This window comes from Manis javanica, chromosome 6 (assembly GCF_040802235.1).
Source record: "Manis javanica isolate MJ-LG chromosome 6, MJ_LKY, whole genome shotgun sequence".
NCBI classification, from domain to species: domain Eukaryota; kingdom Metazoa; phylum Chordata; class Mammalia; order Pholidota; family Manidae; genus Manis; species Manis javanica.
The window spans coordinates 60,099,377-60,122,588 of record NC_133161.1 but is presented as its reverse complement, the minus strand read 5'-3'; the positions used below and the strand labels follow the sequence as shown (position 1 = coordinate 60,122,588).

General features: G+C 33.8%; 1 protein-coding gene across 8 annotated transcripts in view; it reads right to left on the bottom strand.

The window, feature by feature from the left end:
• DGKB (diacylglycerol kinase beta) overlaps positions 1-23,212 on the bottom strand; it is a 693,448-nt gene that overhangs the window by 80,636 nt on the left and 589,600 nt on the right. The window lies entirely within an intron of this gene.

The window sequence follows — 23,212 nt, the reverse complement described above, 5'->3', positions numbered from 1 at the left end:
GATTCATTGAAAAAGATCAATAAAATAGAAAAGCTTCTAGCCAGGCCGAGTAAGAAAAAAAAGAGGACACAATGTACTAATAGCAAAAATGAAAGAGTGGACATTAGTACAAAGCCACAAAAATTAAAGGATAATAAAGGAATACTATGAACAACTCTGTCATCACAAATTTGATAAGAGATGAAATGGACCAATTCCTTGAGACACAATTTGCCAAAAGTCACACAAGAATAAATAAATAATCTGACAACATATCTTTTAAATATATTTAAATCAACAATTTAATACTGTTTTCAAAACAGAAAAGTACCATCCCAGTTGAACCAAACAGTGAATTCTACCAAACATTTAAGAGAGAAATTATACCAGTTCTGTACAATCTCTTCCAGAGAACAGAAGCAGAGGGAATACTTCCTTACTCACTCCATGTAGCAAGCATTATTGTAAAATCAAACCTAGACAAGGACAGTATAAGAAAAGAAAACTACAGACCACTATTTCTCATAAACTTAGATGAAAAAAAATCCTCAACAAAAAATTGGCAAATTGAATCCAAGGATGTATGAAAAGAATTATTCACCATGACCAACTGGAATTTATCTCAGATATGCAAGGCTGGCTTAATATCTGAAAATCAATTAATTAATGTATTCTATCACATCAACAGACAAAGAAAGGAAAATCACATAGTCACATAAATACAGAAAAAGCACTTGACAAACTCCAACCCCTATTCTTGACAAAAATTCTCAGTATACTAGGAATAGAGGGAAAATGTTCTCAGTTTGAGTAAGACCATCTACAAAAACATAAGGCTAACATCATACTTAATAATAAGACACTTAAAACAGGTACAAGGCAAGAATGTCCCCTTTCATTACTCCTTGTTAACATTATACTAGAAATTCTTACTAATCCAATAAAGCAGGAAAGGAAAAACAAACAGTACACAGGTAAGGAGACATAACACTGTCTTTGTTTCTTGATGACATGATCATCTGTAGGGAAAATCTGAAAGAACTGACAAAAAGAAAAACTCCTAGAGCTAATAAATAATTACATCAGAGTTGCAAGACACAATGTTAATATTCAAAAGTCAGTTGTTTTTCTAGATTCAAACAATGAACCAGTTGAATTTGTAATTTAAAAAACCCAGTACCATTTACACTAGCACCCCAAAGTGAAACATTTAGGTATAAATATAACAACATATGTCCCTGATCTACATAAGAAAAGCTACAAACTTCTGATATACAAAATCAAAAAGCAGTAAATAAATGGCTATATATTCCATGTTCATGGATAGGAACACTCAGTATTGTCAAGTTGTCAGTACTTTCCAACTTGATCTATAGATTCTGTGTAATTCCAATCAAAATCTTAACAAGTTATTTTATGGATATCAACATACTGACTCTTTTTTTTATGGAAAATTTCAAATATATTTAAAAGTAAAGAGTAAGAGTAAATGTTCTAATAGCCCCCCCATGTACTTATCGCTGGTTTCCATCATGATTATCTTGGCCAACTATCAACATATGGCCAGTTTTGACTTAGCTATTACCTACTCTCCTCTACTAGTCTTTCCCCACTGGATTATTTTAAAGCAAATTCCAGACATTATATCATTTCCTCCATAAATGGAGTGTCTAACAAATAAGGACCTTTTTTTTAAGACAATTATAATATTATTATACCTAAAAAATGAACAATTTCTGAATATAATACAGTAACTAGGCAGTATTTAAATATTCTTAGTTGTCCCATAGATGTCTTTGCACTGTTGGTTTATTTCAAATGAGGATCCAAACAAGATCCACACATTATTTTTTTATTGATAGGTCTCAAGACATTTTTTAGCTTGTAAAATCCCTGTCTCTTTTTTCCATTGCCATTTATTTGTTGAAGAAATGTGGTCATTTGTCTTCTACATTAACATACTGACTCTCACCATTTATATGGAAAGGCAAAAGACTCAGGATACTCCAACACAACACTGAAAGAGAAAATCAAAGTTAGAAGACTGATGTTACCTGAGTTCAGGACTTAGTATAAATCCACAGTAACCAAGACAGTACGATATTAGTGAAAGAACAAATAATCAGTGGAACAGAAGAGAGAACCCAGAAAGAGACCATCATAAATATAGTCAACTGATGTTTGACCAAGGAGCAAAGGCAATACAACAGAGGAAAGAAGGACTTTTTAACAAATGGTGCTGGAATAAGAGAACACCTACATGCAAAAGAAAAAAAAGATGAATCTAGACAGAGGTCTTATACTCTTTGCAAAAATTAATTCAAAATGGATCTTAGGCCTAAATGTAAAACACAAAACTGTAAAATGCTTTGGAGATAATACAGAAGAAATCCTAGATGACCTTGGGAATGGTGATGTCTTTTTAGACAACACCAACAGCATGACACATGGAAGAAATAACTGATATGGAAGACTTTGTTAAAATTCAAAATTTTTCTCTGCAAAAGACAATGTCAAGAGAATGAGGAGACAACCACAGACTGGGAGAAAATACTTGCAAAAGACACACCTGATAAAGGACTGATACCCAAAATGTACAAAGAACTCATCAAGGAAAAAAGAACCCCATTAAAAAATGGGCCGAAGACCTTAACAGAACCCCTGGCAAAAAAGACATACAAATGACTTATAAGCATATGAAAAGATGCTTCACTTCATATGTTATCAGGCAAATGCAAATTAAAACAGCAATGAGATACCACTACCCAACTATTCTAAGAGCTCAAATCCTGAACACTGGCAACACAAAATGCTGGGAAGGATGTGGAGCAACAGGAACTCTCAGACAGTGCTGGTAGGAAGGCAAAGTTGTACAGCCACTTTGGAAAAGACAGTTTGGCAGTTGCTTACAAACTAAACATACTCCTGCCATATGATCTAGCAATCATGTTTCTTGGTATCTATCCAAAAAAGTTGAAAACTTATGTCTGTACAAACACTTGCACATGGATGTTTATAGCTGCTTTATTCATAATTGCCAAGACTTGGAAGCAACCAAGATGTCCTTCAGTAGGTGATGGGATAAACTGTCCTACATTCAGACAATGGAATACTATTCAGCACTAAAAGAAAATGAGCTATCAAGACAGAAAATGATATGGGGAAACCTTAAATGCATATTACTTAGTGAAAGAAGCCAATCTGAAAAGGCTACATACTAGATGTTTCCAACTATATGACTTCATGGAAACGGCAAAACTATGAAGGCAATAAAAAGAATAGTGTTTGCTAGAGGCTAGAGGGGAAGGGATGTAAGAATATTAGAACACAAAAGATTTTTAGGGCCATAAAATACCCTGCATGATAATATAATGGTGGATTAGTGCCCTTATGCATTTGTTCAAACCCACAGAATGTATAATACCAAGATGAACCCTAATGTAAATTATGGACTCTGGGCAGTCATGGTGTGTCAATGGAGTATAATCAGTTTATCAAATGTACCACTCTGGTGCAGGATATTTGTACTAGGAGAGGCTTGTGTGTGTGTGTGTGTGATATCTCTGTATCTTCCTCTCGATTTTGTTGTAAACTTAAAACTGCACTTAAAATGTGTTTAAAAAATTAGAGACCAGGAAGCAGAAAATGTTATTAGGACATAAATGCTTAACTACCAGATTGCTTCAAACAGGAGGATCAGACTGAAGTGTTGTAAAAGGTGCTTTGTCTTCAATCCTTCACTTTGCAAATTCAAACAATTCAAATTTATTCCATATGATTTATTATATTAGAAATTGTGACTTCCCAAAAACTGAGTACATTTTTGCCTTAAACATTAATGTCAATATAATACTTCCTATGGTCTACTTATTTAATGTATTTCTGGGGAAAATTACACAGAAACGAAAGGAAATCTTGTCTGGAAATTGGTATATATTTTCAAAAGCTTTTATGGTAAAAAGTCATCAACTGAAGAATGATTATGTGAGGTAATCTGTAAAGCAAAAATTCCTCCGCAAAGAAAGAGGAGTAGAAATTAATGACATCAGAATAAGACAGAGCAATAACTAAACTATTTCAAGTGAAAAATTAGTATAACCAGCGAATTATTGTAACATTAACAACTTTGCCACATTTTATTATAGTGACACAGATTCACATGTATTTTAAAATGTTCTTTAACTTCAGAACAAACTTGTTATATCAGTAGATCACCTTCACTAGTTTTATATCTTCAGTCTCTTTGATGTTTACTTATTTTAGTTCCTATAAAGAACCAACCTCCTCTATGCAGTGCAGCTCTCACACATGCTATTATATCTATCTGCAAAATGACTCTCTTAGTATTTCCTGCTAAGTCCAAATGCCTCAGGAGAAGTCTTTCTTCCTCTCCTACCAGATAAGCTATATCTCTAACATGCAGGTCTTCTATAAATATCTCTGCTGCAATTAAATAATTACTGTGTATTTATTTGTAACTTCACTATGATTTTGTCATCCTCCTGAAAGACAACTGCCAAGTCATTGTTTTTCATTTTTGCCTGAAAAATTGGATTAGTTTTAATGACTATTCAGGTCATGTTATATTTTATGACGGTTTTCTATAAAATAAATTTATTTTTTCTTTTGTGAGCCATGGTCTTCAATAGACAAATGACTGCTCAATAAAAAGGTAATTTATTAGCATATTGGAGAACTTACTGTATCAGAAATTCATGAAAGGCCTGAAGATGGTTTGGCATATTTGTACAAATAATTAAATTTTGTTCTGTGTGTTTATGTATGTATAATATTATGTCTACATGTTTTTACACATATATGTGCATATGTGTGCATGTATGTGTTATGTGTATATACATATATGTACATAAATACAGATATATATGTATTCTTGGTATGGAATGGAAGGTATCTAGGAAAGACATTGCTTAAAACTAATTACTATGTTGTATTTTTTGACAATGCCTTAAATTTCACTATATTGGGCTTCTGATTAGAGACAATAATGCTTACTGGTTTAAAGAGGAAAAAGTATAGTTGATATGAAAAATGTGACATTTCTAAGGCAAAGAACACACAGTGTTGGAAGTATCTGAACAACATTATTCAATATTATTCAAATAATCCAAGTTTTCAAGTATGTTTTATAATGTTCAGTTTAGTCTAGGCTCCCTCCTATGAGTTTGAAAAAGGTTGATGAGTTTTACTGAATTTTCCATGAACACTTCTAAGAATTCCTAGGAATGCTTTCAGGCCACACAAATCTGCCAGGTGCCTGTCTCCTGCGGATCACCATCCAGATTCCTCTGTTGGATCATGCCAGTTAGCTATGGACACTTTTTCAGATCACTGTTACTCCTTCTGCATCCTTTTGCCTTTCCTTTGACTGCCCTCCCATATACAATAAATTAAAATAAAGGATTAAGAGAAAAGAATTAAATGAAGAAAAGTCAAAGGTTGTTCATGGATATTAGGTATCCCCTTCTCTAGAATGCATCAGTCTTGCCTTCCGAGACCCCTACCTACTGGTCCTCTTTATCCTCAATCTTTTGATGCTTTGGAATTTCAGAAACCATGGTCTTCACTAGACAAATGACTGCTCAAAATCCCTTCCTTCCAAAGTCAAGAGCAAGTCTAGAAGACCAAAAGGGAATTCTGCCCCTCAGGAGTCCAGGGTTAACTTCTTGTTTGTGAATTTGAGATGATTGACAGGAAGACCCAGGCATTTGCCATAGAAGAAAAATACCCATCCCACCATATAGGGTGATCCAGACCCTGGAGACAGAGTCAAGGTACCTTTAATGTAGACCAAATGCTTCTCAAAATCTCTGAAATTCAGTCTTACCCTACACAGCATATAGCATGAAGTAAGACAGGACCAGTTAAATTCCTAATTTGGAAATAAAAAACTAATTGCTTTAAGGCCATAGTCCTGCTAAGGAGTCACCTAAAATGCATTAAAAAATTTAATATTTACTGTAAATTGTCAATTGTCTGATTATTTTACTAGTTTAAGGTTTATCCCAAAGCTGTGAAGAGGTAAGATTAAAAAGTGCTTATTAAAGTGCCAACTCTCAGAATGAGGGGTATGACCACTTTAAAGACCAAGCAAAAAATCTTTACAAGCCTAATGTCAAATTTATAACAATTTTGAGGTCAAGACTAAACCCAGGGCAACAGGAAGAATCTACTGGCCACTTTAAAATAGCATTTTGTCTTTACTACATAAAAACAACTCAGGCTTATTATCTATGCTTGATATTTTGCCTTAACAGTTGCAAAAAGAAGAGTGGTTTCTTGAGGTGTCTTGGCTAGAGTTGGATGACAGGGAAATACAACGAGGGGACTCGAGACAGTGCAAGCCTATGTATAAAAAAAGGCTCGCCTTAAGCTATGTGCAGGCAAAGAAAGAAGAAACAGGACGCAGAAAGGAAGTAGTGGGGAAATTATTTTTTCAGACAAGTCTCCACCCTAATCTGGCTAGCCAATGACAAGTGAGACTATCTGAAGTGATTCTGAGTGAAGAGTAATGTAAAAGTCTGTCTTTCTTTTTCTTTCTACTTTATATCTTAGCCAAGGGAGGATATTCATATTTGCCATTTTGTAAGGCAAGAATTCATGCCAATGTCTTCACTTCTTTCCCATAAATTGAGTCCCAGAATTTCCTTTTTGACTTCCCTCTGACCCGCAGGCATCTTTTTTCACTGCTCTGAGTTGCAAATTTAGTGAGGTAAATGCTGTCACTTGCTCGTTTTGTTTTCTTAGTAAGTGCAAGAGGTGTAATTAGGGAACCCCTTTCCCCATCAATGTAATGCTGCTCAGTAATAACCATTCTCTTAGTCAAGGTCCTGTGACTGAATCCCTGGGGGAAGGTAATAAAGTAGGAAGGCATTTGTATCCATTGAAATGAAATCTATGCCTCTCAATAAATCAACCAAAGATGATGACCTGTATCTAAGAATACAATGTGCAAGCTATAGGGAGGTAGGAGGAGGTGCAAGTAGTCCCAGAGGGAAATTATCTATGTAATTAAGAACCGTGTGTTGAGAAACAGGAACCAAAGTATAGGGAGAGTGAGTGAGGTGCCTCCACAAGCAGATGGAGAGAAGAGTGCCTCCATTCCTCTCCCTGCCATCCCATTTCTGCACTCAGAAATGGAAAGAAAGCTGTAAATAAAGCTTCTGTTTGTCACTTCGCACATCATAAGTATGCCGAATGAAGCAAAGACTTGGCAAGGGCAGTCTTAATTGTGAACCTCAGGGTGAAAAGTATACCTTTTCGGGTTGAAAAAAAGAAACCCAAAATGTGTAGAATGTATGGCATCTTCATGATACCCCTGTAACAGCCCTTGTGAACCACAAACCTTTGCTTATTTACTTTACCTTCTACCTCTCCTTGGGATAAAACTGTCCCATGTGGAGAAAGGGTAGGAAACCTTGGAACAGACTTTGTAAGGGAGACATGTAACACAGAACCTCAATAGTAAAGAATAAAAAGTCCTCTACTGCATGCACCTCACAAACACAGTTACGTACACTCTATCATGGCTAATTGACTTAAGATTGAAGGGTAAGTTAATAAGGTTTAAATGGGAAAGAAATTTCACACAGTATTCTCCTAAAGTAAGTGTGATTTCTGAAACTTGCAAATATGCACATATATTTTTATGGTTCTTAAACTATTTGGCCCTATCCTAGTAGTAGCTACCCAGTATTTCTCTTTTTGAAAACATGAATCACATAATGTTAAGTGGAATACTTAACTACAATTTTGTGGTTTAAATGCCCCAAGTGCCAAATAAATTGCTAAGAATAATGATAATATTTTTAAAAATAGTTTTATGTGGATGAATTGTTTATGCAAACAGAGATTTAATAATCTGAATCCAAACAATAAAAATGAGTCCAAGGTATCTTCATCACATTATGCCACCTTACCATGTTTTTTTTTGAGAGGGCATCTCTCATATTTATTGATCAAATGGTTGTTAACAACAATAAAATTCTGTATAGGGGACTCAATGCACAGTCATTAATCAACCCCAAGCCTATATCTCAACAGTCTCCAATCTTCTGAAGCATAACAAACAAGTTCTTACATGGTGTACAAGGTCTTACACAGTGAATAAGTTCTTACATGGTGAACAGTGCAAGGACAGTCATATCACAGAAACTTTCAGTTTTGATCTCGCATCATGAACTATAAACAATCAAGTCAGATATGATTATTAGTTTGATTTTCATACTTGATTTATATGTGAATCCCACATTTCTCCCTTATTATTATTATTATTATTATTTTAATTAAATGCTGAAGTGTTAGGTAGATGCAAGATAAAGGTAGAAAACATAATTTAGTGCTGTAAGAGGGCAAATGTAGATGATCACGTCTGTGCCTATAGACTAACTATTAATCCAAGCTAGACAAGAGCAACAAAACATCCATGGATGCACCTTACCATGTTTTTAACAACACTTTTGCCTTAGCAAAGTTAATTCTTATTAATACTTTTCTTCTGGCAACAGTAAAATCCCAAGGGACTTAGTAAAGGTGATGGAGGGGATGTATTCTGACTTTTATATCATTGCAGTATTCACTTTAAAGCAATGTAATCCTTTTTTGGTTCTGCCCCAACATTTCATAATTATGTCATTTTACAAGAATTGTGTAATTTACATAACCACCTAAATTGTCATAATTGCTAGAAAGTGCTGAAAAAGCATACGTTAGGCATTTCAGATTTATTTCTCTTCTCTGTTTTAAAGTCATTTGAAATGCCTTTTGCATAAAATTCTTTTGGTCAACAAAAAAGTAACTTGGGTTTGATTTGGAAGGAAACATCTCTTTTCCCACTCACGCCAACTCCTCCTCATCCTCCAGAAAGTCTTTGCCAGATAGACGCCTAGGTCCTGCTACCTGAGAACTCAAGGGCCGCTAGGGTAAACAAGCCCCTCCTCTTGACTTTACAGAAGAGTAAACTAACACCCACAGAGGTCAGCTGACCTCATCTACGTCACACAGATCGAAGTTATAATTTGATTAAGAGTTACAGCAGAGTCAAGGTTATAACTCACTTTTTTTTTGACTTGGATATCTTGTTTACTGTCACACACCATTATTCACTACATTTAGGAAGAGGAAAAAAAGAAAGATTATAGAATGGAATGGTCTCTCCACAGTTTTCTCAGCATGCCATTTCCATTATAATTATCTTAACCATCTGTTTTGCTTGGAACAGGCAAAAGAATTTGATATTAACAAGCTACTGTCATTCTGCACAACAGAGAAGGGCTTCAGTAACGGGACCCTATTTCAGGATGCATGAGTGAATATCAATTTTGTTGGAGGTTTTGTCAGCTTCAGTGAAATAAAATGCCAATAGCTGATCATTACTCCCTGGAAAACTTGTGGCTCATAATTTTATAAGTAAAATGATTGTATAATTAAATATCATTACTGCATATCATATAGGATAGTTGCTAAAAGTGTATTCAGGAAACGTGAAGTAAAGAACCACTAAACAGTTAAGCATATTTGAAAATGCCAACTAATTTTCTTTAACTCTGCCTCTACTTCTCCTTTATAAAGCTAATCTAATCTATCCTTACATACTTAAAAGACATTGTATTAATGTTTAGCTTCCTGAAGCTAATTTGGCTGTTATGTGCAGCCATAAAATTTTGTGGCAATGTAAGTGACATGCATAAATAGCAAACCACATCTCTGGAGCATTTATCTCATGCATGTGATCACAAATGTGGACACACACTGCACTCAACATACAACACACACACAATTTATGATACTACTAATTCAGACTAAGTTTTTGAATGAAATAAATAAAAAATGAGCCCATTTACTTGATACTTTTTGTCAAAAGTTACTGCAAAATACACATTTTAATACTGATTTTAAAATAGAATTTAAAGAGTGATGTACCTACTCTGCAGTTATAGGCTTTTCAAATTACAGATATTACTTGAGAGAACCAATAATACTTCATATTTATCACTTAAAGTGAGTTAAATTTGTTAAGTTTACTCAATCGTCAGAATAAGTAACTATCAACAGAAAGGGCAGCTATCAATTTCTAAATAAGCAGGGAGGGCATTGCAATTTTCTTAGGAGAATGAAGTGAATATTCAATTCAGTTAATGAAAAAAATAAGTAATAAATTATTTTCTGCAAAAAAATTAGAAAAATATTAGCAAAGCTAACAGGAACCAGAGGCCCTTTGAATAATAATATTTTCCAGAATATATAATTTACTGTAATAACGCTACAGATGAAAAAGGTAAAAAAAAATTGAAACATGTATTTTGATAAATAGACAGGTTTGGGTGTTACAATAAAAATCAGACTGAGAACCAAATTTTATATAGCCAATGGACATAACATAGACCTGTACTTTCAGTCAAATAATTTTAGAAATGGTAGAGAATATTCATACGAAAGAAACAGAATGAAGTTCATATAATTTTCCAAAAATCAAAGCAATTAAACTTTTCTCAACTCTGAATCGTATATAAGAAAAAGTAATTTAATTCCAGATTTCTCTTTTCTGACATAGTTATCAAAAATATAAACCAACAACAGCCGCACATACATAAGCAATTCAATCCTTATACCAGTAGTAGTAATACCTTGATCAAATCTCAAAAACATTGAAATCAAATGGAAAAGACTTTAAAGAAAAATAGGCATGTTAACACTAAACTTTCAGATTTTAATATTAAGGTTTTTTTTTTTTTTTACCTCCTGGACTTTTCCACTTTTTTTTCCCCTAAGTTTTAACTTAATATTTATCTTCCACTGTCTTAACTTCTGGCACCATGGTAGAAGACCAATAAATCAATTTGGTGTACTAATCCTAATAGTCAGTTTGGAGTATAGAGAAACATCTTTCTGAGATTTCTTACATTTATTCTCTCATAAATAAAGTTCATTTTTAAAGCCACAGGTAACATCCTGCAATCCAGCATTATATTGTTACATTAATCACTCATAATAACCTGTTACTCTGTTTAAAAATATATACAGACATATATATTTATTTAGGTATGCATACATAAATATACATACATATTACTTATGTATAAATACAAATGAAGTTGAAATCGAATCCACTGGAAAAAGGAATGTGTACATAAATGGTATGCTCTATCTGCTCATGTGTCTCTCCATCTTTCCTTCCTTCTCTTTTGCTTCCTACCTTCCTTCTCTTTAATTACTTTCTAGTTTGTGTACTGTTTTGTTTCCTAACTTTTTATTGAAATATATCTTATATACAATATTTTATTGGTTTCAGGGGTACAACATAGTGATTCAACAATTATATACATTACTAAATGTTCACCATGATTAAGTATAGTTACCATCTGCCATCAATTTTATTGAGTATATTCCTTATGCTATACTTTCATTCTCATGACTAATTTATTTTATAATTGGAAGGTTTTTCCTCTTTATTCCCTTCATCTCTTTCTCCTGTCGCCTGACCCCACCTATGGCAACCACCTGCTTGTTCCTTCTATTTGTGAGTCTATTCATTGTGTTACTGTTTTTAGATTCCTCATACAAATCAAATCATAATGGCATTTGTCTTTCTCTGTATACCATTTTAATTAACTTAATACCTGCTAAGTCCATCCATGTCATCACAAATGGCAAGATTTCATTTTTTTTGTGGTTGTAATATTCTATTGTATACACGTACCACATCTTTTTTATCAAGTTATCTATCAATAGACACAGGTTACTTCCTATCTTAGCTATTGTAAATAATGTGATAAACATAGGAGTGCATACAACTTTGGAAATTAGTAATTTTCACTTTTTTTCTGGTAAATTCCTTGAAGTGAAATTAATGGATCTTATGGTGTTTCTATTTTTGGTTTTTGAGAAACTTCCATACTGTTTCCATAGTGACTGTACAAAGTTACATTCCAACCAACTGTGTACAAGGGTTCCCTTTTCTCCAACACTTGTTTTCTTTTTTTTTCTTTCTTCATGCTAGCCATTGTGACTCATGTGATGTTTCATTGAAGTTTTGATTTACATTTCCTTGATGATTAGTGATGCTGAGCATCTTTTCATGAGTCTGTTGGCCATCTGTACGCCTTTGGAAAAATGTCTACTCAGGTCCTCCAGCAGTTTTTTTAAATCAGATTATTTGTTTTTTTTTGTGTTGAGTTGTATAGTTCTTCATTAATTTTGAATATTAACCCCTTATTGGATACATCATTTGCAAATACCTTCTCCCATTCAGTAGGCTGCCTTTTCATTTTGTTGGTAGTTTCCTTTGATGCGCAGATTAGTTTGATGTAGTCCCAATTGTTTATTTTTGCTTTTGTTTCCCCTGACTGGGGAGACATATCCAGAAAAAAAAAATACTAATGCTGATATCCCAGATTTTACTGCCTATGTTTTCTCCTAGGAATTTTATGGCTTTAGGCCTTAAAGCCATTTTGAGTTTATTTTTAGGTATGGTATGAGCAAATGATCCAGTTCCATTCTTTTGCATGTAGCTGCCCACCACCATCTATTGAACAGACTGTCTTTTCCCCATTGTATATTCTTGCCTCCTTTGTCGTTTATTAGTTGACCATATAGACATGGCTTTATTTCTGGGAACTCTATTCTGTTCCATTGGTCTATGTCTATTTTTGTGCCAGTAACATCCTGTTTTGATTACTGTAGCTTTGTAACATAATTTGAGACTAGAGAGCATTATACCTCCAGCATTGTTCTTCTTTCTCAAGATTGTTTTGGTTATTTGGGGTCTTCTGTGGTTCCATACAAGTTTTAGGATTATATGTTCTAGTTCAGTGAAAAATTACATTGGGATTTGATAGGGATTGCACTGAATCTGTGGATTGCTTTGGGTAGTGTGCACATTTTAATAAAATTATTTTTTCCTATCCATGGAATGTTTCCATTTATTTGTATCTTCAATTTTTTTATCAGTATCTTAGAGTTTTCAGAGTATAGGTCTTTCATCCCCTTATATTTTATTCTTTCTGATGCAGTTGTAAGTGGGATTATTTTCTTAATTTCTCTGGTATTTCATTATTTGTATATAGAAATGCAACAGATTTCTCTGTATTGTTTTGTGTCCCATGACTTTACTGAATTTATTCATTAACTTAACAGTTTTTAGTGGTGTCTTTAGTGTTTCATATATAATATCATGTTTTCTGAAAATAGGAAGAATTTTTCTATTTCCTTACTAGTTTGGATACCTTTTATTTATTTTTCATGTCTGACTGGTACGGCTAGGACTTCAACTACAATGTTGAAAAAAAGGACTGAGAATGGGCATCCTTAACTTGCTCCTGATCTTGGGGGAAAAGCTTTCAGCTTTTTACCATTGAAATGATATTATCTGTGGGTCTGTCATATATGCTCCTTTTTATGTTGAGATATATTCTCACTATACCTACTTTGTTGAAAATTTTTATCACGAATGGATGCTGAACTGTGTGAAATGCTTTTTCAGCATCTATTGAGATGTTCATTTGATTTTTATCTTTCCTTTTATTAATGTGGTATGTAATATTGATTGATTGTGGATATGGGGCCATCTTTGCATCCATGGAATAAATCCCACTTGGTCATGGTTAATGATCCTTCTAATGTATTTTTTAACTTGTTTTTCTAATAACTTCTTGAGAATTTTGCATCCATGTTCATCAGGGATATTTCTCTGTAAATTTTTTTTTTGTGGTGTCTTTGGTTTTGGTATCAGTTTGATGTTGGTCTCGTGGAGTGCATTCAGAAGATTTCCTTTCTCTTAAATATTCTAGAAGAATTTGAGAACTCTTCTTTAAATGTTTGATAGAATGTTCCTGTGAAGCCATCTGGTGCTAGAATTTTGTTTGTTGGGAGTTTTTGGATTACCAGTTCAATTTTGTTACTTGTAATCAGTCTGTTCAGATTTTATCTTTCTTCCTGGTTCAGGCTTGGAAAGTTGCATGTTTCTTTCCTTTATGCTAAGTTGTCCAATTTGTTGGCATACAGTTTTTCATATTAATCTTTTATAATGATTTGTATTTCTGTGGTGTCATTGGTAGCTTCTCTTTCATTTCTGATTTATTTATTGAGTCCCATTTATTGATGAGTCTAGCTAAAGGTTTATCAATTTTGTTTATCTTTTCAAAGAACCAGCTCCTAGTTTCATAGATGGTTTTACTGTTTTTGTTTTCATTTTTTTTACTCTCTATTTATTTCTGATCTGATCTTCATTATTTTCTTCCTTCTACTAATTTTGGACTTTGTTCATCTTTTTTTCTAGTTACTTTAGGTGTAGGGTTTGTTGTTTACTTGAGGTATTTTTTGTTTACTGATGTAGGCCTGCATTGCTCTAACCTTCCTCTTAGAACTGCTTGTGCTGTGCTCTTTCAAAGATTTTGAACTATTTTGTTTCCATTTTCATTATTCTCCAAGTATTTTTTTATTTCCTCTTTCATTTCTTTATTAGCTAATTGGTTGTTTAGTAGCGTGTTGTTTAGACTTCATGTGTGTGTGTGTTTTTCCAGCCATTTTCTTTAATTGATTTCCAGTTTCATACTGTTGTGGCTGGAAAAGATGCTTAGTATAATTCCAATCTTCTAAATGCACTGAGATTTTTTTTGTGGCCTAACATGTGATTTATCCTGGAGGATGTTCCATGTGCACTTGATCTGCTCTCTTCCTTTGTGCATGATAACTCTCTTTAGTGTTATGGCTGAATCCTTTTCTCTTTATTGTGCATCTATTATAGGTTTTTGGTTTGCAATTATCACAGTTTTCATATATGACATCCTACATATGTAGCAATCTGTTAATGGATTTCTTAAGTTTGAATGCATTCTAAAGGCACTACCCTTTTGCTTTCCCTTCTCCACATTTTTTGTATTTGATGTCTTTTTTCACACTACTAGAAACAGTTTTGTTAGGAACCAAATAATGTATATGGAGAAATCAACAGTGTAATCACTAGGCAATAAAGATTAGCAGTTATCATCATATTATGCTCATCTTCTTAAGATGATATAAAGAACACACTGTTTTACATGTACATATTTTTCTTGATAATATTTTTAGTGTTCAGTGTTAATTACTCATTCAATATTAAACACAAAATATAAGCAACAATTCTATGATCCCTAGTCGAGATTTTAATTATTAAAGTCTCTTTTTTATTACTATATATGTCACTGAATGCTAACAGAATTTTTGAATTAAGATATTTTGACTATATTTATTAAATTGGTTGTTATCCTCTGTACATGCAGCTGTATGATAAACTTCTCTCAGAGGCTGGTAAAAGAAAAATGTTTCTCTTAAATTCATGAACTTCCTTTTATAAGAAATTAGAATTAATGAAAACTATGTGATTTTGCCTTAGTTTACAGGCATCCCAGGGATAAATTTTAGGCTCAACTACAATAACCTTTCTTAGAGTGTATTTTCTGACTGAAAAAGAATGAAACAGCAATTTTTATAGCAAGTAAATATTCTCAAAATAGTACAAGTCAAAGGAATAAAGTTTTATCTCTGGGGGTAGCAGAGAAGTGGAGGTGAACCTGAACCCAGGCAGGGAAGTCACAGGCAATATTCTCTACTTTGGGCATCTGAGCATGGTGGATTAGTCCTCTTCTCTTCCAGAGCCTCCTGGTCCAATCTCCCCAAATTAGGCTGGTGGGCAGGAACATCCTAGGCATCCCTGCTACTGGCCCAGCATCCCAGTGAAACATAAGACCAGTATCATCCTGCTGATATTTATCAGGAGGAGCCAGCTGTCTCCTAATGCCAAACCCAAGAAGACACAAGAAAATGAAGATGGTGTCCCCACCCCTGAGGTTCTCCCAGATGAGTAGAACAGAAGAACCCAACTTCACAGTGGTGCAATGCTACACTACATGGAATTGGATTCATCACATTGCGGTGGGAGTTCACAGAATTTTTCCTACTTCTCAATTCTCTACACATCTAACCTTTCACTTTGATTCCTACATTTAAGATTTTAAATTGTACTACATCTGTATTTTTTTACTATAGAGCTTGAAAAGCTTACGGAAATAGGTATAGTCTAAATTGATGTATGAAAATAAGCTTAAGAACCCTTGAACTATTATATTAGTCACAGACCTTGTAGGAAATAATTAGGAGAAAATTTGTGTGAAGTGCACATAGTGGACATTCAGCAAATGATAATTATTATAGCTGTTACCACCCTGAATAAAATCAGAGTTATACAGATTTGTGGAACATTAAACATAGAACAGGTGAATTCAGTTAACCAATACAAGTAATTCCTAGTAAGAATATACGTCAAAGCAGCAGTTAGGTTCTATTCAAAGAAAATACTAGTTGATATACTATATATAAATATACACAGTAATTAATTTTCAGATGCTTGTTGAAGTATTACAGAAATACAGCCTAAGAAATGCTTTGTCTTGGGTCTTAAATTTGTTTTTATCTTTTTTTTTAACTTGTCAAAAGAAGATAGAGATCTATAAAGCAATGATTATATTACAGTGAAGAGGGATTTTGTTTTGTCAGCAATAGAGCATTTTCCAAGGGAGATAGATGAATGCCCACTCCCAATCCTTAACTTTGTAACTGCTTTTGCTGTTTGTTTCCTCTCATTTATTTTGCATCCGTGTTAGGCTTGCATCTGTTTATGTACTTGTCTATTATTCATCTACAGGATAACTGCTCAGCAGTCGTTACTTCCTTTCATATCTTTTCTGCATCTTTTGTTTCCATGGGTTGTTTTGGCAATAAAACCAAGAAAAGGGTACAAAGCTTATAAAAATGTACAGTGGGAACATCTTGTTTTTACAGCTCTAGGAACATTATTGCTGATTTCAAAAAGTTTAAAAAAATGTTAAAATGTATGCAGCAAAGTTTAAAGCTCATAGGTATGATAAATTTGAAAATTTGAGAGAATGGAATTTAAAAAGGATTATCTAAAACAGCTCACTACTGCTTGAGCTTTACATGGCAGACTGCCTTGTGCAATTTTCCATAGACTGTACACTTTAACACTAAAATCTCATGCATTGCAGTCACAGTAATTTCTTACATTTATACAGCACTTCATAATTTTATTGTGTGTTTATTCATTCATTATGTCCTATGATCTTCCTAGGTAGATAAGATGCATCTTCATTTTAAGAATAAAACAAAGGAGAGTTACTATGTTAAATGATGTGCTAAGGTCAAAAGGTCAATGAATCTCTGAGCCTAGACTGGAATCTACATTACCTGACATGCATTCAGCCTGACGTGGGCCCAAAGAAACTCCACAACATAGAGTCCTACCAGACTTCCTGCAGGCTGAAATGTACGGGGCTGAAATGTAATTTGGGAATCTTAGATTATGTAAGCATAGCTCTATGTGTGATTTTAAACTATTATTTTGTTTCCAAAACCAGTAAGATTCTTTTGGAACTTAAGCACCATTACCCCAGAACACAAAATTTTGTCTTTTATATCATAGGGCTCATGGATTCTCTGAAGCTCTTCTATTCACCCTAAAATAAAAACTTCCTGTCTGTATGATTAATTTGGTCTCCTCAAACTGTGTCATTTCTTAAGTTTCTGATTCAACACGCTAGGTTAGGCTCAAAGTATAATTCTTAGATTATTTTTAGCAAAAACATTTTATGTACATAGAGCTAATTCAAAGAATTAAAAGCAAGACATATGTGTAATTTCACATATTTGTGATATACTTATACCTGTTTCTTTGTGAAATCTTACACAGGAAAGGATTTGTAGATTACTAGGGATAATTAGTATTTTCCTTATTCAGACCCTTATTAATTTGTTCAATAAGTTTTCATAACTATAAAAACCATGAAGAACCATTGAAAGGCAACCAAAATATCATTCCTTCAAATGCATTGCTCATTAATCATGAAAATATGAAATTCTTTAAATTTTGATAAGTAAAAGAAACAATAAAATAATGGTAAAGTTCTTGTGTATTATTTAGGTTCGTTTGAGTTCAAAGTGTTGAAAATGACATCTAGCATTGGTTTTGACAAGGACAGGTATTTTATCTGAATGATGCAAAATATTCCATGGTTTGGGAAGCCTAAAGGACTTCTCAGATTTAAAGCAGCACCAATATTCTCACAGGTGCTAAACACTTCCACTGATGCCTTAATATTGGTTGATTTCCAAAACAGTGCTGACTTAGGGTTATTGTTGATGAGCTCATCTCTCTAGATAGCCTGATTATTATGGGATTGCAGTTCAATTGGTATAGGGGATTAAAATGGTATTGGAATTTAAAGATGTAACTGTAGAGATATGTATGTATTTTACCATATTACTATTTATAGACTGTACAGGAACACATGTTAGTTCCAATATTGATTTTTAGGTATGATTAAAAAATAATTTGATCCAGTTACCTTTCCAGCCACTGTATATTAAGTATTGTTTAAAACACTAATGGAAAGGAAATAGTGAGGAATTGAAGATGACAGCATGGTAGAGGAATACCTATGTCCTGCATCTTCCCTCACCAAATATATTACCTACATATTGCCATTAACTGGAAAACATTTTTCTGCTGAAGGTTTCATGATTAACTCTCCTTGTTAAATTATTTCAACACCCTACATCCATCTCACAGCTGTAAAAGACTAACAAAACAATTTTCCAAAGCCTAGGTTCTATTTAAAATACATTTTCTTTGGTGTCTGTGTAGTTACTGTGCAAAATCATAAAATTTTAACAAGCCATTTGTATTGCATCCAAAATAACTAAGAAGTGTCAATGTTCAAAAGTTTGTTTTATTATTTTAAAAGTTATTATCTTTGGAGTAACTAATCTTTCATTAAGTGATAAATGGCAAAATCATTTTATTTTGGCCCATGACACCCAGGATTCTCCTAGGAATCTACAGTCCTGCTTCCTTATCATTATCAGAGCTCTCACTGTGGCATAAGATGATTCATAAGGAAAAATAAACTACCTCCCTATTTTAATTCCTTCCATCAGAAATGTCAGGAGGTGCCCCCTTATCTTTTGTTCCCTCTCCAAAAGAAAGCTCTTGGCGAAAGGGCTTAGCTTCTGCCATTTGGGTCGGTTTTTTACTTATAGCAATAAAGGGAGGAAAAGCAAGTAGCTAGGAGAAGCTGCCACTCTGCTCTGCCATCCTGCTCTTCATTGTTGTCTTTTAGTCATTGAGTAATTAACCCTTAATAAGCTAAGTGACATCTTTAGCAAATGGTAACAGTTCAGAAAGATTAACAAAAGATGCTATTAAAAAGAACAAAAATTAATAAGCCACAGAGTTCTCTGAAAAATTTTATATGTGCCCCTTATTGAATGTGCAGAATCTCTGAGTTCATTATTTCAAAAACCTTTTTGGGAGAGTCTTTCCAAGTCTTTTTCAAGGTCATAGACATAGGCTTAATGTCTGTGACCCTTGTCCTTTTTTTTGACTGTCACTAATTAATACCTACTAGCAGTTAGAAACTCTAGTGCCATCAAGAAATGGTCTGGAAGTGCCTTTGTTTTGTTCTAACTTAGACTTAGTCTTTCCAAGCATTAATTCAATTTATGGAGTTTTCTTCATAAACTTCATGGGCATCTAGTTAAAGTAAATACTCATTATTATAGTTATAAATTATGATATTAATAATTCCTGTGCATACTGTATATTAGATAAAAGATCACAATATAAAAATAGTCAGTAGCCTGATTTTCACTTGCAAAGTTCAAACATGCAATTTCTCCCAAGATTTTTACCTTAACATTTTCTTCTGTGGAGACTCATAATTCTAAAAAGGTTACCACAATTCTCAGTACTTTAACCATGTGAAGAGGGTTCTAAATAAATTCTAACATATTAAAATTAAATACGTGAGCATTATGTTTTCAAATCTAACTCATTTATGTTTCTAAGTCCAACTCATCCAACTCAGCTTATGATAAGTGACATATAAGTATTTTCTTATATCACTTAAGCATGTACTAAGATTGTTCTTAAGAAATAAGCTGTCTTTTAAGCAGCTTATACACACTGCCAAGAAATAGTGCAAATTAAAGGCTTTTTAAAATTTCATTGAATTTGACAATGTTTTGTTTTAACTGGTTGGCTTTTCAGTAAAATGAATGAGTAAAATTGATTTGTCTGAACTCTGGAACTTACAAATACATCATGAGAACATTCATGTAGGTATAAGAACAGAAAGGAGGAGAGCATTAGAGATACAAGTCCAGGGAAAAATTACAACTAGGAACAATTTTACAAATATTATAAAATGACTGCAAATTATTGATTAAGTAATAAAGTATTTAAAAATCCCTGACAAGATAATATTTTTAGAAGCAAAAAATATAATTGGTTGGGATAATAGGACCAATTTCATTAGGTTACTGACCTGAAATAATTTATATATTTTGACACACCTAAATAAAGGCGAATATGAAGCAAACTGACAGACTTTGGTCCATATGATGCCAGTGAATGAGAAAATCTAAACCGATTTCATCTGATTCTGTCGGTCCTTACTTGCCTGCAGGCTGACATAATTTTCCTTCACAGACACCTGTCTCCAGTGGTTACCAATCTTGATCTCATCCAGCATGGGATGAGTTCTCTTTGAATTACTGGAGCAGGGTGGATGCTAGAACGGATAAATCCATCAAACAGGTCACAAAGGCAAAGAAGCAGTAGGATAACTGTCCTTGCACTGTCCTGAAAGTACCTCATGAGTGACTTTCCTTGAGGTCAGAGGTAATTCTGTCTCTGCTGTGGCTTAGTTTCAATCACACACAGTAAAGGTCACAAATTGTGACAACTTTCTGTGCTTGAGAATCAGATGACTGTCTGGGAAGAAGCGGAGAGCTGTGAGGCTGGCTTCTCTTAGGAATCTAGGTCAGAATTCATTCAGTAATGCCACCCAGGCCCTTCAAGGCAGTATCTTACATTGTGGAAATACTTTGAGCAAATCCTAAAGGTTGTTCATAAATTACAACCTGAAGGGAGAAAAACTTACTCTGTCCCTTTTTTGACTCCAGCTTTTCATAAGGTAAGTCATAAAATTTAATTGGTGACCACAGAAAAAGGTCAGAGTTCTTAAATTCAACTATACCCTTCATAACTTCCAAGTCAATAATAATAACTGAAGATGATGTTAGTGATTCTAAATTCAATAGAAGTGTCAGCAGTGGTAAACAGAAAAGAATCGCCTCCAAATATATGAAAGCTTTCTTTAAAAAAAAAGTATTTTAAGCTTTCTGGGTGTCCCTGAATACAGCAAATTTTTAGAATTTAGACCTCATGCAAATAGGAAGCATATGTGTATTTCTTGATAGAGATGATAGTATGAAGAATGGAGATGGGAAGAGGATATGATAGAAGGAGAGAATTACAATAATAGAACAACCTTTGTTTTTTGCAAAAAAGCAGTTTCAGACATGAAAATAATGTTAATAAACAAGAAAGCCTATAAGCAAATGAATTAAGCTATTTATTGGTGATTGATCTTTTCCTAGACAAAATGAGAGATGGAAAAGGAAAAAAAAAATAAAAAGGAAAAGGAGAGACTTTAGGGGAAATTTGCTTATTGCTCTAAAGTTGTATAAATGTTGCCAACAGTATGCCCAATACCCAGTGAGGTGTGGGAAACAGAACTGGCACTCAACAAACTGTTGTGAAAAGTGACTCCAAATTCTGGAAACCTATTGCCAGTGTAGGTGGAACTGAACATCTATTTCCCTTAAGGGGCAGGAAAATCAAAGAAATTAGTAAGTTATAGAAATTGGTGGTGAGAAACAACAATAGAGAGACATTTAAAAATTTCTAGACCCATGTGAATGCCAATATATTAACTTTCAGTATCAAATAACTAACCCAAATACCCCGATCTGTATCTTTAAAAATCAAGGCCATATGCTAAAATCACCAACAAATGTCTGCCTAAGACACTATTCAAAATAGGGGATTTGCACGTTCTGGTGTGGAATTTCAGGAATGTCTTTTTGAAACATTAGTATATTAAGGTGTACCACTATTCAAATACTTCATTCAGAGATAAGATATTCAAATTGGATATCTTTAGCAGACTTCATTTGATAAATAAAAAGTTCCTCTCTTCATATTACCACTGTTCTCCCAATAAAGCTGAACTATAGTCACTTTGTAGCTTCTTTCTCAAATTAATCCACAATATTGTCAGTTCTTCCTTCAAAATGACCCTCATTTTATCCTTTTTATTTCTATAGCCATTGCCATAATTTGAAAATAAACTGGGATTCATAACAACTGATTTCTAATCCAGTCTTTGCTATTTGCTATTGCTTCTATCTTCTAACTTTATTTTTTATTTATTGAATGATGGAGTTAAAGCCTGCTAACTCCAAATTTCTATTGTTAGTATTTTCCTTCTATATGCAGAAGTTATTATGAGAAATCCTCTGTGTATGTGTGTGTGTATGTAATGTGGGGGGGATGTCAATTTATTTTCCAGGTGCTTATTATCATATAAAGAGAACAAGGTGACTTCAGGCAAAATGAGAAAATCTGGGGGGAAGACATAAAGAAGAAACAGAACCTGGCCCATGCCTTGCAAAATGTGAAGAATGTGAAAAAGCTAGAGAGAGAGTAAGAATGAATTTTCCCACCACCATTGTTCTTGTTAATGGTTTTCCCAAGATTCATTTTTCATAAAATCTTCTAGCACAGTGTCACTAGTTACTAGCCACTCTTATTACCTTTATTTTTCATATATCATCTATGGAGAAAGAGATATGTATGGCACAATTTTTGAATGGAAGAAAGAATGAGGTTCATGGACATGTCATAGAAGAATCTTCCCAAAATTTGAAACTAACTTAAGCTTCAGATTTACTTGTTTTAGGGAAATACACTCTCTCTCTCTCTCTGTCTCTCTCTCTGTCTCTCTCTCTGTCTCTCTCTCTCTCTCTCTCTCCCACATGCCTTGATAACCTTTGGGAACAATAAAAGAAAAGGCTACCTGCTACATTAAATATCTTACTGAAAAGTTTGCTTAAGAGTAATGTCGGATCTCTAAACATCCTGACCCTCCCCCAAAGCAACAGGCCCAGCGGATCCACCACAATAAAAGGCACCACGCTGCTGCCCTCTCTATCTCTGTCTCTGTGTGTCTGTCTGTCTCGCTGCTCTCTTTGTCTTTGTCTCTCTCTCTCTCTCGCTCTCTCTCTGCTGCCCTCTCTGTCTCTGTCTCTCTGTCCCGCT